We start from the raw sequence: 12,273 nt of genomic DNA, 5'->3' as shown, positions 1-12,273 counted from the left end.
ATAAAATGGCTTTAGCAGCCCTCAGTGCAGTGCCTTACGTTTTCTATGCAATTCAGTTCTGTTGACTGGAATACAGAAACAGAAATTTACATTGTTTTCAGTTTGGAAACACCTATAGTAGATGATTTATTCTATCAACCGTTTGACAGATCATTTAATTTCAGGAAGTACATAGCAATCTGCATGAGTAATTGATCTAAAAATGCAAGTTTGATGAGTGATTGGTGTTAAACTGACAGCTGTTAAGTAAAAGCACAGATTTCCATACTTCTGTGAACAAGTGCACATATTGTGCTTGTTTCCAGCAAAATGACCAGTTAGTTTCATCGATACATAGCCTAGAATTTTATTTTTGTGCAACTGAAGCTTTTCACTACTTAGGCAAGTTTGCTGTGATCTGAGCGTTTTGTTTCACAGTTGTACGAGTTGTACAGACATGTAACATTCTGTTGATAGAATTTTTCTTCTTTGCACATATTTCTGTGACAGAAACAAACACGGTAAAGAGGCCCTTAGGGAACGTAACAAGAAAGTTTGCTGAACACAAAGCACACAGCTTCAGGGCACATTTTCTAAAGTATCCTATTCCTACCTCATTGTAGAGTTCTTACTGCATTCTCTATCGTTTATTGCTCAATCTGTCAGGCACAGTTGACAACACTTCAGAGATTTACTCAAAATCAGGTTTATTTCTTGCTGGAAAAGAAACAAAGCACTTCAGGAAAGCATATTCACTACATACTGTATATCTCCATTGTGTATTAAGGATATAAATATTTAGGGTACTAGGCTCAGTCAGGGTACGAAACATTAATGACACAGGTTTTGTTCAGTAATTATCCTTCCTCGCGGTATATCCTTTATTTTGTACAGCTATAAATTGATCTAAACCAATTTCTAGTTCAGGTTTGCACCACAGATTGTTGTGTTTACCTGTTTTCCCAACAGCCTATAGAGATAATATGACCCAAAGCTGAAACAAAGTGGTGAGCAGGGACAAACCTCAATATGCATAAAACAAAGAGGGCTAGATTACAAGTGGAGTGCTAATTTATTGCGCACCTGCAAACAGGTGAATTTGCCTGTTTGTGGGCGCGATAAATAACTAGATAGTTAACCATCAGTGTGCACTGATATTACTCAGTGAAGCGCTAATATCGCTTTCAAAAAAGCAATATTTAACGCTCCACTTGTAATCTGGCCCAAAATGTATTATTTTTTTTAGCATGAAAAGATTATTCCACCTTCTTGCAGGCTCTTGCCATCTATGGTCTGACTGGTCACTGTTTCACCTTCTTGCAGGCCCTTGCCATCTATGGTCTGACTGGTCACTGTTCCACCTTCTTGCAGGCCCTTGCCATCTATGGTCTGACTGGTCACTGTTCCACCTTCTTGCAGGCCCTTGCCATCTATGGTCTGACTGGTCACTATTCCACCTTCTTGCAGGCTCTTGCCATCTATGGTCTGACTGGTCACTATTCCACCTTCTTGCAGGCTCTTGCCATCTATGGTCTGACTGGTCACTATTCCACCTTCTTGCAGGCTCTTGCCATCTATGGTCTGACTGGTCACTATTCCACCTTCTTGCAGGCCCTTGCCATCTATGGTCTGACTGGTCACTGTTCCACCTTCTTGCAGGCCCTTGCGATCTATGGTCTTACTAGTCACTGTTCCACCTTCTTGCAGGCCCTTGCCATCTATGGTCTGACTGGTCACTGTTCCACCTTCTTGCAGGCCCTTGCCATCTATGGTCTGACTGGTCACTATTCCACCTTCTTGCAGGCCCTTGCCATCTATGGTCTGACTGGTCACTATTCCACCTTCTTGCAGGCCCTTGCCATCTATGGTCTGACTGGTCACTGTTCCACCTTCTTGCAGGCCCTTGCCATCTATGGTCTGACTGGTCACTGTTCCACCTTCTTGCAGGCTCTTGCCATCTATGGTCTGACTGGTCACTATTCCACCTTCTTGCAGGCTCTTGCCATCTATGGTCTGACTGGTCACTATTCCACCTTCTTGCAGGCCCTTGCCATCTATGGTCTGACTGGTCACTATTCCACCTTCTTGCAGGCTCTTGCCACCTATGGTCTGACTGGTCACTATTCCACCTTCTTGCAGGCCCTTGCCATCTATGGTCTGACTGGTCACTATTCCACCTTCTTGCAGGCTCTTGCCATCTATGGTCTGACTGGTCACTATTCCACCTTCTTGCAGGCTCTTGCCATCTATGGTCTGACTGGTCACTATTCCACCTTCTTGCAGGCTCTTGCCATCTATGGTCTGACTGGTCACTGTTCCACCTTCTTGCAGGCCCTTGCCATCTATGGTCTGACTGGTCACTGTTCCACCTTCTTGCAGGCCCTTGCCATCTATGGTCTGACTGGTCACTGTTCCACCTTCTTGCAGGCCCTTGCCATCTATGGTCTGACTAGTCACTGTTCCACCTTCTTGCAGGCCCTTGCCATCTATGGTCTGACTGGTCACTGTTCCACCTTCTTGCAGGCCCTTGCCATCTATGGTCTGACTGGTCACTATTCCACCTTCTTGCAGGCCCTTGCCATCTATGGTCTGACTGGTCACTATTCCACCTTCTTGCAGGCCTTTGCCATCTATGGTCTGACTGGTCACTATTCCACCTTCTTGCAGGCCCTTGCCATGTATGGTCTGACTGGTCACTGTTCCACCTTCTTGCAGGCCCTTGCCATGTATGGTCTGACTGGTCACTGTTCCACCTTCTTGCAGGCCCTTGCCATGTATGGTCTGACTGGTCACTGTTCCACCTTCTTGCAGGCCCTTGCCATGTATGGTCTGACTGGTCACTGCTCCACCTTCTTGCAGGCCCTTGCCATCTATGGTCTGACTGGTCACAATTCCACCTTCTTGCAGGCCCTTGCCATCTATGGTCTGACTGGTCACTATTCCACCTTCTTGCAGGCCCTTGCCATCTATGGTCTGACTGGTCACTATTCCACCTTCTTGCAGGCCTTTGCCATCTATGGTCTGACTGGTCACTATTCCACCTTCTTGCAGGCCCTTGCCATGTATGGTCTGACTGGTCACTGTTCCACCTTCTTGCAGGCCCTTGCCATGTATGGTCTGACTGGTCACTGTTCCACCTTCTTGCAGGCCCTTGCCATCTATGGTCTGACTGGTCACTATTCCACCTTCTTGCAGGCCCTTGCCATCTATGGTCTGACTGGTCACAATTCCACCTTCTTGCAGGCCCTTGCCATCTATGGTCTGACTGGTCACAATTCCACCTTCTTGCAGGCCCTTGCCATCTATGGTCTGACTGGTCACTGTTCCACCTTCTTGCAGGCCTTTGCCATCTATGGTCTGACTGGTCACTCTTCCACCTTCTTGCAGGCCTTTGCCATCTATGGTCTGACTGGTCACTATTCCACCTTCTTGCAGGACCTTGCCATCTATGGTCTGACTGGTCATTGTCTGCCCAGTGCGCATGCCCTTGTAGCTTGTGTTCCTGCTAGTCACTGTCAGTGTATTCTGTTAGCTTCCTAAGTTCCTGACAACCACTACCCTGCATAGGGAGATAGACATCTATCAAGGTAAAATTTGTGTTTCTAAAATTCTTTGAGGGACTTCGCCATACTGACGAGACGTCATAGATTATTTCTGTGGAGAGCTTTAGATCATCAGGAACTTAGTCTAACAAGTTATTGGCAATGACATGGGATTTCCTTTTTTGCTTTATATGGCTCCATCTATGAAGCTATGGATGTAGCGCTAAAAGCCTTGTAATACAAGATTGCTTAGTGGGACAGTATACCCTACATTAGTCTCCCTCTAAATTGTTCCCAATGATCCATTTTACCTGCAGGAGTATATTTTTAATTGTATACAAATATCTCATTTTACTTTATTTCGGCATTTGAAATAGCGATTTTGTCTGTTATCCCAACCTATACTGACATTTTCTATACTTAATGGGACATGAAACTCCAATTTTTTTCTTTAAAGGGCCACTGTAAGTAAATATTTTCTATACCTGTTACTAACTAACTACCCCAAATACGCTTTTTACCAATAGCATTTCATTAACATATCTCTACGTATATCAGAAATCTTGTCTGCAAATTTAATTGTTTTCCAAACCCACTCCGTGGGTATCCTTTGCTCTGTACCAATCCGTTTACAATACCTAGGTTTCAAAATGGCGCTTTAAACACAAAGTTATTGGTTTAAGTATTTTGAACACACAGTGCTGAAAATAGTGGGCAGGATAACGTGACATCATCGGCGAATAAAAGATATAACTTTTAGAACGTTATGAAACTTCGTTTTGGAGAAAATATAGGTCAGTAGGTTTTAATTAATGTTTATTAACTTTAATATGTTAGTTGTTTAGCTTAAACATTATAACAGAAAGTAATCCTTTAATGATTTAGACAGAGCATATAATTTTAAACAACCTTCTAATGTACTTATATTATTTAATTTGCTTTTCTTTCATGGAATTAGCAAGAGTCCATGAGCTAGTGACGTATGGGATATACATTCCTACCAGGAGGGGCAAAGTTTCCCAAACCTCAAAATGTCTATAAATACACCCCTCACCACACCCACAAATCAGTTTTACAAACTTTGCCTCCCGTGGAGGTGGTGAAGTAAGTTTGTGCTAGATTCTACGTTGATATGCGCTTCGCAGCAGGCTGGAGCCCGGTTTTCCTCTCAGTGTGCAGTGAATGTCAGAGGGATGTGAAGAGAGTATTGCCTATTTGAATTCAATGGTCTCCTTCTACGGGATCTATTTCATAGGTTCTCTGTTATCGGTCGTAGAGATTCATCTCTTACCTCCCTTTTCAGATCGACGATATACTCTTATATACCATTGCCTCTACTGATTCTCGTTTCAGTACTGGTTTGGCTTTCTACTACATGTAGATGAGTGTCCTGGGGTAAGTAAGCCTTATTTTCTGTGTGACACTCTAAGCTATGGTTGGGCACTTTTATATAAAGTTCTAAATAATGTGGGCGGCTTTTTTGGCGACAAAAAAATGTGGGCGTCATTATTGTCTCCACCTTTTTTCTGACATTATTTAAGTCTCATTTTTCTTTTGCTTCTGGTTGCTAGAGGCTTGTTCATTGGCTTTTTTTCCCATTCCTGAAACTGCCTTTTAAGGAATTTGATAGATTTTGCTTTATATGTTGTTTTTTCTCTTACATATTGCAAGATGTCTCAGATTGACCCTGGATCAGAAGCTACTTCTGGAAAAACGCTGCCTGATGCTGGTTCCACCAAAGTTAAGTGTATCTGCTGTAAACTTGTGGTAACTGTCCCTCCGGCTGTAGTTTGTGATGAATGTCATGATAAGCTTGCTAATGCAGATAGTATTTCCATTAGTAATATTCCATTACCTGTTGCTGTTCCATCAACATCTAATACTCAGGATGTTCCTGTTAATATAAGTGATTTTGTTTCTAAATCTATTAGGAAGGCTATGTCTGTTATTCCTCCTTCCAGTAAACGTAAAAGGTCTTTTAAAACTTCACATTTTTCAGATGAATTTTTAAATGAACATCATCATTCTGATTTGTCGGTTTCTGATGATGATTTTTCTGGTTCAGAGGATTCTGTCTCAGATATTGACACTGATAAATCTTCATATTTATTTAAAATGGAATTTATTCGTTCTTTACTTTAAGAAGTTTTAATCGCATTAGAGATGGAGGAATTTAGTCCTCTTGATACTAAATCTACTAAGCATTTAAATTCGGTTTTTAAACCTCCTACAGTTATTCCGGAAGTTTTTCCTGTCCCTGATGCTATTTCTGAAGTAATTTCTAGGGAATGGAATAATCTGGGTAATTAATTTACTCCTTCTAAAAGGTTTAAGAAATTGTATCCTGTGCCATCTGACAGATTAGAGTTTTGGGACAAAATCCCTAAAGTTGATGGGGCCATCTCTACTCTCGCTAAACGTACTACTATTCCTACGGCAGATAGTACTTCCTTTAAGGATCCTTTAGATAGGAAAATTGATTCCTTTCTAAGGAAAGCTTATTTATGTTCAGGTAATCTTCTTAGGCCTGCTATTTCTTTGGCTGATGTTGCGGCAGCTTCCACTTTTTGGTTGGAGGCTTTGGCGCAACAAGTGTCAGATCATAATACTCATAGCATTGTTAAACTTCTTCAACATGCTAATAACTTTATTTGTGATGCCATCTTTGATATCATTAGAGTTGATGTCAGGTATATGTCTATAGCTATTTTAGCTAGAAGAGCTTTATGGCTTAAAACTTGGAATGCAGATATGTCTTCTAAGTCAACTTTGCTTTCCCTTTCTTTCCAAGGTAATACATTTTTGGTTCCCAGTTGGATTCTATTATTTCAACTGTTACTGGGGGGAAAGGAACTTTTTTACCTCAGGATAAAAAATCTAAAGGTAAATATAGGGCTGCTAATCGTTTTCGTTCCTTTCGTCAAAATAAGGAACAGAAGCCTGATCCTTCCCCTAAAGGAACAGTTTCTGTTTGGAAACAATCTCCAGTCTGGAATAAATCCAAGCCTTTCAGAAAGCAAAAGCCAGCTCCCAAGTCCACATGAAGGTGCGGCCCTCATTCCAGCACAGCTGGTAGAGGGCAGATTACGATTTTTCAAAGACATTTGGATCAATTCGATTCACAGTCTTTGGATTCAAAACATTGTTTCACAAGGGTACAGAATAGGTTTCAAGGTAAGGCCTCCTGCAAGAGGATTTTTTCTTTCTCGCATTCCTATAAACCCAGTGAAGGCTCAAGCATTTCTGAAATGTGTTTCAGATCTAGAGTTGGCTGGAGTAATTGTGCCAGTTCCAGTTCTGGAACAGGGTCTGGGGTTTTACTCCAATCTATTCATTGTACCAAAGAAGGAGAATTCCTTCAGACCAGTTCTGGATCTAAAAATATTGAATCGTTATGTAAGGATACCAACATTCAAAATGGTAACTATAAGGACTATTCTGCCTTTTGTTCAGCAAGAGCATTATATGTACACAATAGATTTACAGGATGCATATCTGCATATTCCGATTCATCCAGATCACTATCAGTTTCTGAGATTCTCTTTTCTAGACAAGCATTACCAGTTTGTGGCTCTGCCGTTCGGCCTAGCAACAGCTCCAAGGATTTTTTCAAAGGTTCTCGGTGCCCTTCTATCTGTAATCAGAGAACAGGGTATTGTGGTATTTCCTTATTTGGACGATATCTTGGTACTTGCTCAGTCTTCACATTTAGCAGAATTTCATACGAATCGACTTGTGTCATTTCTTCAAGAACATGGTTGGAGGATCAATTTACCAAAGAGTTCATTGATTCCTCAGACAAGGGTAACCTTTTTAGGTTTCCAAATAGATTCAGTGTCCATGACTTTGTCTCTGACGGACAAGAGACGTCTGAAATTGGTTTCAGCTTGTCGAAACCTTCAGTCTCAATCATTCCCTTCGGTAGCCTTATGCATGGAAATTCTAGGTCTTATGACTGCTGCATCGGACGCAATCCCCTTTGCTCGTTTTCACATGCGACCTCTTCAGCTTTGTATGCTGAACCAGTGGTGCAGGGATTATACAAAGATATCACAGTTAATATCTTTAAATCCGATTGTACGACACTCTCTGACGTGGTGGACAGATCACCATCGTTTAGTTCAAGGGGCTTCTTTTGTTCTTCCAACCTGGACTGTGATCTCAACAGATGCGAGTCTGACAGGTTGGGGAGCTGTATGGGGGTCTCTGACAGCGCAAGGGGTTTGGGAATCTCAGGAGGCGAGATTACCAATCAACATTTTGGAACTCCGTGCGATTTTCAGAGCTCTTCAGTCGTGGCCTCTTCTGAAGAGAGAATCGTTCATTTGTTTTCAGACGGACAATGTCACAACCGTGGCATATGTCAATCATCAAGGGGGGACTCACAGTCCTCTGGCTATGAAAGAAGTATCTTGGATACTTGCTTGGGCGGAATCCAGCTCCTGTCTAATTTCTGCGGTTCACATCCCAGGTATAGACAATTGGGAAGCGGATTATCTCAGTCACCAGATGTTACATCCGGGTGAATGGTCTCTTCACCCAGAGGTATTTCTTCAGATTGTTCAAATCTGGGGACTTCCAGAAATAGATCTGATGGCCTCTCATCTAAACAAGAAACTTCCCAGGTATCTGTCCAGATCCAGGGATCCTCAGGCGGAGGCAGTGGATGCATTGTCACTTCCTTGGAAGTATCATCCTGCCTATATCTTTCCGCCCCTAGTTCTTCTTCCAAGAGTGATCTCCAAGATTCTAAAAGAGCGTTCGTTTGTTCTGCTGGTGGCTCCAGCATGGCCTCACAGGTTTTGATATGCGGATCTTGTCCGGATGGCTACTTGCCAACCTTGGACTCTTCCATTAAGACCAGACCTTCTATCGCAAGGTCTTTTTTTCCATCAGGATCTCAAATCATTAAATTTGAAGGTATGGAGATTGAACGCATGATTCTTAGTCATAGAGGTTTCTCTGACTCCGTAATTAATACTATGTTACAGGCTCGAAAATCTGTGTCTAGGAAGATATATTATCGAGTCTGGAAGACTTACATTTCTTGGTGCTCTTCTCATCAATTTTCCTGGCATTCTTTTAGAATTCCTAGAATTTTACAATTTCTTCAGGATGGTCTGGATAAAGGTTTGTCTGCAAGTTCTTTGAAAGGACAAATTTCTGCTCTTTCTGTGCTGTTTCACAGAAAGATTGCTAATCTTCCTGATATTCATTGTTTTGTACAGGCTTTGGTTTGTATAAAACCTGTCATTAAGTCAATCTCTCCTCCTTGGAGTTTGAATTTGGTTCTGGGAGCTTTACAAGCTCCTCCGTTTGAACCTATGCATTCTTTGGATATTAAATTACTTTCTTGGAAAGTGTTGTTCCTTTTGGCCATCTCTTCTGCTAGAAGAGTTTCAGAGTTATCTGCTCTTTCTTGTGAATCTCCTTTTCTGATTTTTCATCAGGATAAGGCGTTGTTGCGGACTTCATTTAAATTTTTACCTAAAGTTGTGAATTCTAACAACATTAGTAGAGAAATTGTTGTTCCTTCATTGTGTCCTAATCCTAAGAATTCAAAGGAGAGATCTTTACATTCTTTGGGTGTAGTAAGAGCTTTGAAATATTATGTTGAAGCTACTAAAGATTTTAGAAAGACTTCTAGTCTATTTGTTATCTTTTCTGGGTCCAGAAAAGGTCAGAAGGCCTCCGCCATTTCTTTGGCGTCTTGGTTAAAGTCTTTGATTCATCATGCTTATGTCGAGTCGGGTAAAACTCTGCCTCAAAGGATTACAGCTCATTCTACTAGGTCAGTTTCTACTTCCTGGGCGTTTAGGAATGAAGCTTCGGTTGATCAGATTTGCAAAGCAGCAACTTGGTCTTCTTTGCATACTTTTACTAAATTCTACCATTTTGATGTATTTTCTTCTTCTGAAGCAGTTTTTGGTAGAAAAGTACTTCAGGCAGCTGTTTCAGTTTGATTCTTCTGCTTATAATTTCAGTTTTTTTCATTATAAGATTAAACTTATTTTGGGGTGTGGATTATTTTTTCAGCGGAATTGGCTGTCTTTATTTTATCCCTCCCTCTCTAGTGACTCTTGCGTGGAAGTTCCACATCTTGGGTATTAATTATCCCATACGTCACTAGCTCATGGACTCTTGCTAATTACATGAAAGAAAACATAATTTATGTAAGAACTTACCTGATAAATTAATTTCTTTCATATTAGCAAGAGTCCATGAGGCCCACCCTTTTTTTGTGGTGGGTATGATTTTTTTTGTATAAAGCACAATTATTCCAATTCCTTATTTTTATGCTTTCGCACTTTTTTTCTTATATGGTGAGGGGTGTATTTATAGGCATTTTGAGGTTTGGGAAACTTTGCCCCTCCTGGTAGGAATGTATATCCCATACGTCACTAGCTCATGGACTCTTGCTAATATGAAAGAAATTAATTTATCAGGTAAGTTCTTACAAAAATTATGTTTTTTCTCTTGTTATCCTTTGCTGAACTTTCTGAAATTTTCATGATTCAGATAGAGCATGCAATTTTAATCAACTTTCTAATTTACTCCTATTATCAAGTTTTCTTCGTTCTTTTGCTATCTTTATTTGAATGTAAGCATAGGAGCCGGCCCATTTTTGGTTCAGCACCTGGGTAGAGCTTGCTGATTGGTGGCTACATTTAGACACCAATCAGAAAGTGCTACCCAGGTGCTGAACTAAAATCGGGCCGGCTCCTATGCTTACATTCTTGCTTTTTTAAATAAAGAGAACAAGAGAACAAAGAAAAATTGATAATAGGAGTAAATTAGAAAGTAGCTTAAAATTATATGCTCTATCTGAATCACGAAAGTTTAATTTTCACTAGACTATTTCTTTAAATCTTAAGCCTTCTCTTGGTCACTACAGATCAATTAATATATATTTCTTAAGGCTAGTTTTGCTGTCCTACGCATTTTTTTTTGTTCATTTTTTTATTTTAGCATTGCTAGTTCCAATATATGCTTTAAATGATGCATTGGAACCTTCCTCACTAACTAACTGACATATCTGCTTTTTCTTCCTTATCTCTTTTACCATCTGTTTATTGAGCCATATTGGCTGGGTTTTATGTGAAAATGTGTACCTATTTAACAAAGCTTTGAATGTTCTGTAATTATCTTCAGTATTTTTATTGGAGAACACTTTGTCTCAAATAAAACAACCATTTTCTCAAACCAATTGAATTTGCCGTTTTAATGTTTTGTCTGAGTAACTTATGTAATTCTTTTGTTTTTATGTTTGATTATGTTTTGTGTATTATTTGATAACACTAAATGAGTATATCATCATCCGTTATTAATTCTGACCTATTACTATCTTCTTAAGTTGTAGTCATTGTTCTAATGTAGTTAAATATTTATGAATCAGGTACAGCAAACAAATTTCCAATTTACTTCCATTATCAATTGTGTACAGTCTTGTTATATGCACTTTCTGAGGCAGCAGCTACTACTGGGCATGTGCAAGACCTCACAGTGTAAACATATGAGTCTGTTATTGGCTGATGGGTGTCACATGATACAGGGAGAAAGTAAATTAAAATACATAAATAAATAAGTGTGTACTATTTCATTGTCTTTTTATTGCTCTCTAATTAATTATGCAGCTCTATTACATTTAGTGCTCCTTTTAGGGTAATAAAAACAAAAGCAATAATTAAATAGAACTTCATAATGGACATAAATTGCAGCCTTTCCTCTTTTTAATAGCAGTTTGGCACCCTCAATGTCACTAATGTCAGGTGGGGTATAGTATGTCCCTACCATGATTTTATTTGGTGTCTATTTACTCCTATGTGTTTAAACCCACAATTCAAAACTACCTGTCTCATCCTAATATTATAAATACAGTGAGGCCTCGGTTTACGAATTTAATTCGTTCTCCGGGTCGTTTCGTATTGCGAAAAATTCGTAAACCGAAACACGGTTTCCCATAGGAATGCATTTAAAATCAATTAATGCGTTCCGGAGGTCTGAAAAAATTCAAATAAAGTGTCCAAAAAATGCTCCAAAAGGCTCCAAAAGGCTTAACAACTTGCTGCAAATGGCTCCAATGTCTCCAAAAGGCTCCACAACTTGCTGCAAATGGCTCCAAAAGGCTTAACAACTTGCTGCAAATGACTCCAAAAGGCTCAACAACTTGCTGCAAAATGGCTCCAAAACCTCTCCAACACCTCCACACTGGTACCCAAACTTCATTAATTCAATCATACTTGAGTATGCAGGGGGCACAGGGGCCACTGGTTTCGTATTGTGAAAAATATTCGTAAACCGAGGGGGGCAAACCGGCATTTTGTTTCGTATTGCGAAAAAAATTCGTAAACCGAGTCAATTTTTCTTCAAATTTCGATTTCGTAAACCGAAATTTCGTATACCGAGTCGTGCGTAAACCGGGGCCTCACTGTAATAATTGCACACTTGATATAACTTGGTTAATAGAACAGTAACATCAAAGCTTTATGATTAAGATAGAGCAGGCAATTATAAAATTAAATAAAAAAATCCTTTCTAATTTACACCTTTTATCAAATTTGCATTATTATCTTGTTATCATTTGTTCAAACGCAACAATGCACTGCTAGGAGCTAGCTGCTGATTGGCTTACAAGCAGCGGTGCCCTGCTAGGAGCTAGCTGCTGATTGGTGGCTGCACATATATGCCTCTTGTCATTAGCTCACCCGATGTTCAAAAGCAACAATGCACTGCTAGGAGCTAGCTGCTGATT

General features: G+C 40.2%; 1 protein-coding gene across 2 annotated transcripts in view; it reads left to right on the top strand.

Annotated features, from left to right (window-relative positions):
• The window catches only part of PTPN14 (protein tyrosine phosphatase non-receptor type 14), a 304,902-nt gene that overhangs the window by 163,076 nt on the left and 129,553 nt on the right, over positions 1-12,273 (top strand). The gene's annotated exons all lie outside the window — the stretch shown is intronic.

Source organism: Bombina bombina, chromosome 4, assembly GCF_027579735.1.
Source record: "Bombina bombina isolate aBomBom1 chromosome 4, aBomBom1.pri, whole genome shotgun sequence".
Lineage (NCBI taxonomy): Eukaryota > Metazoa > Chordata > Amphibia > Anura > Bombinatoridae > Bombina > Bombina bombina.
Note: the sequence above shows the minus strand (reverse complement) of the source record. Positions and strands in the feature narration are given on the sequence as shown.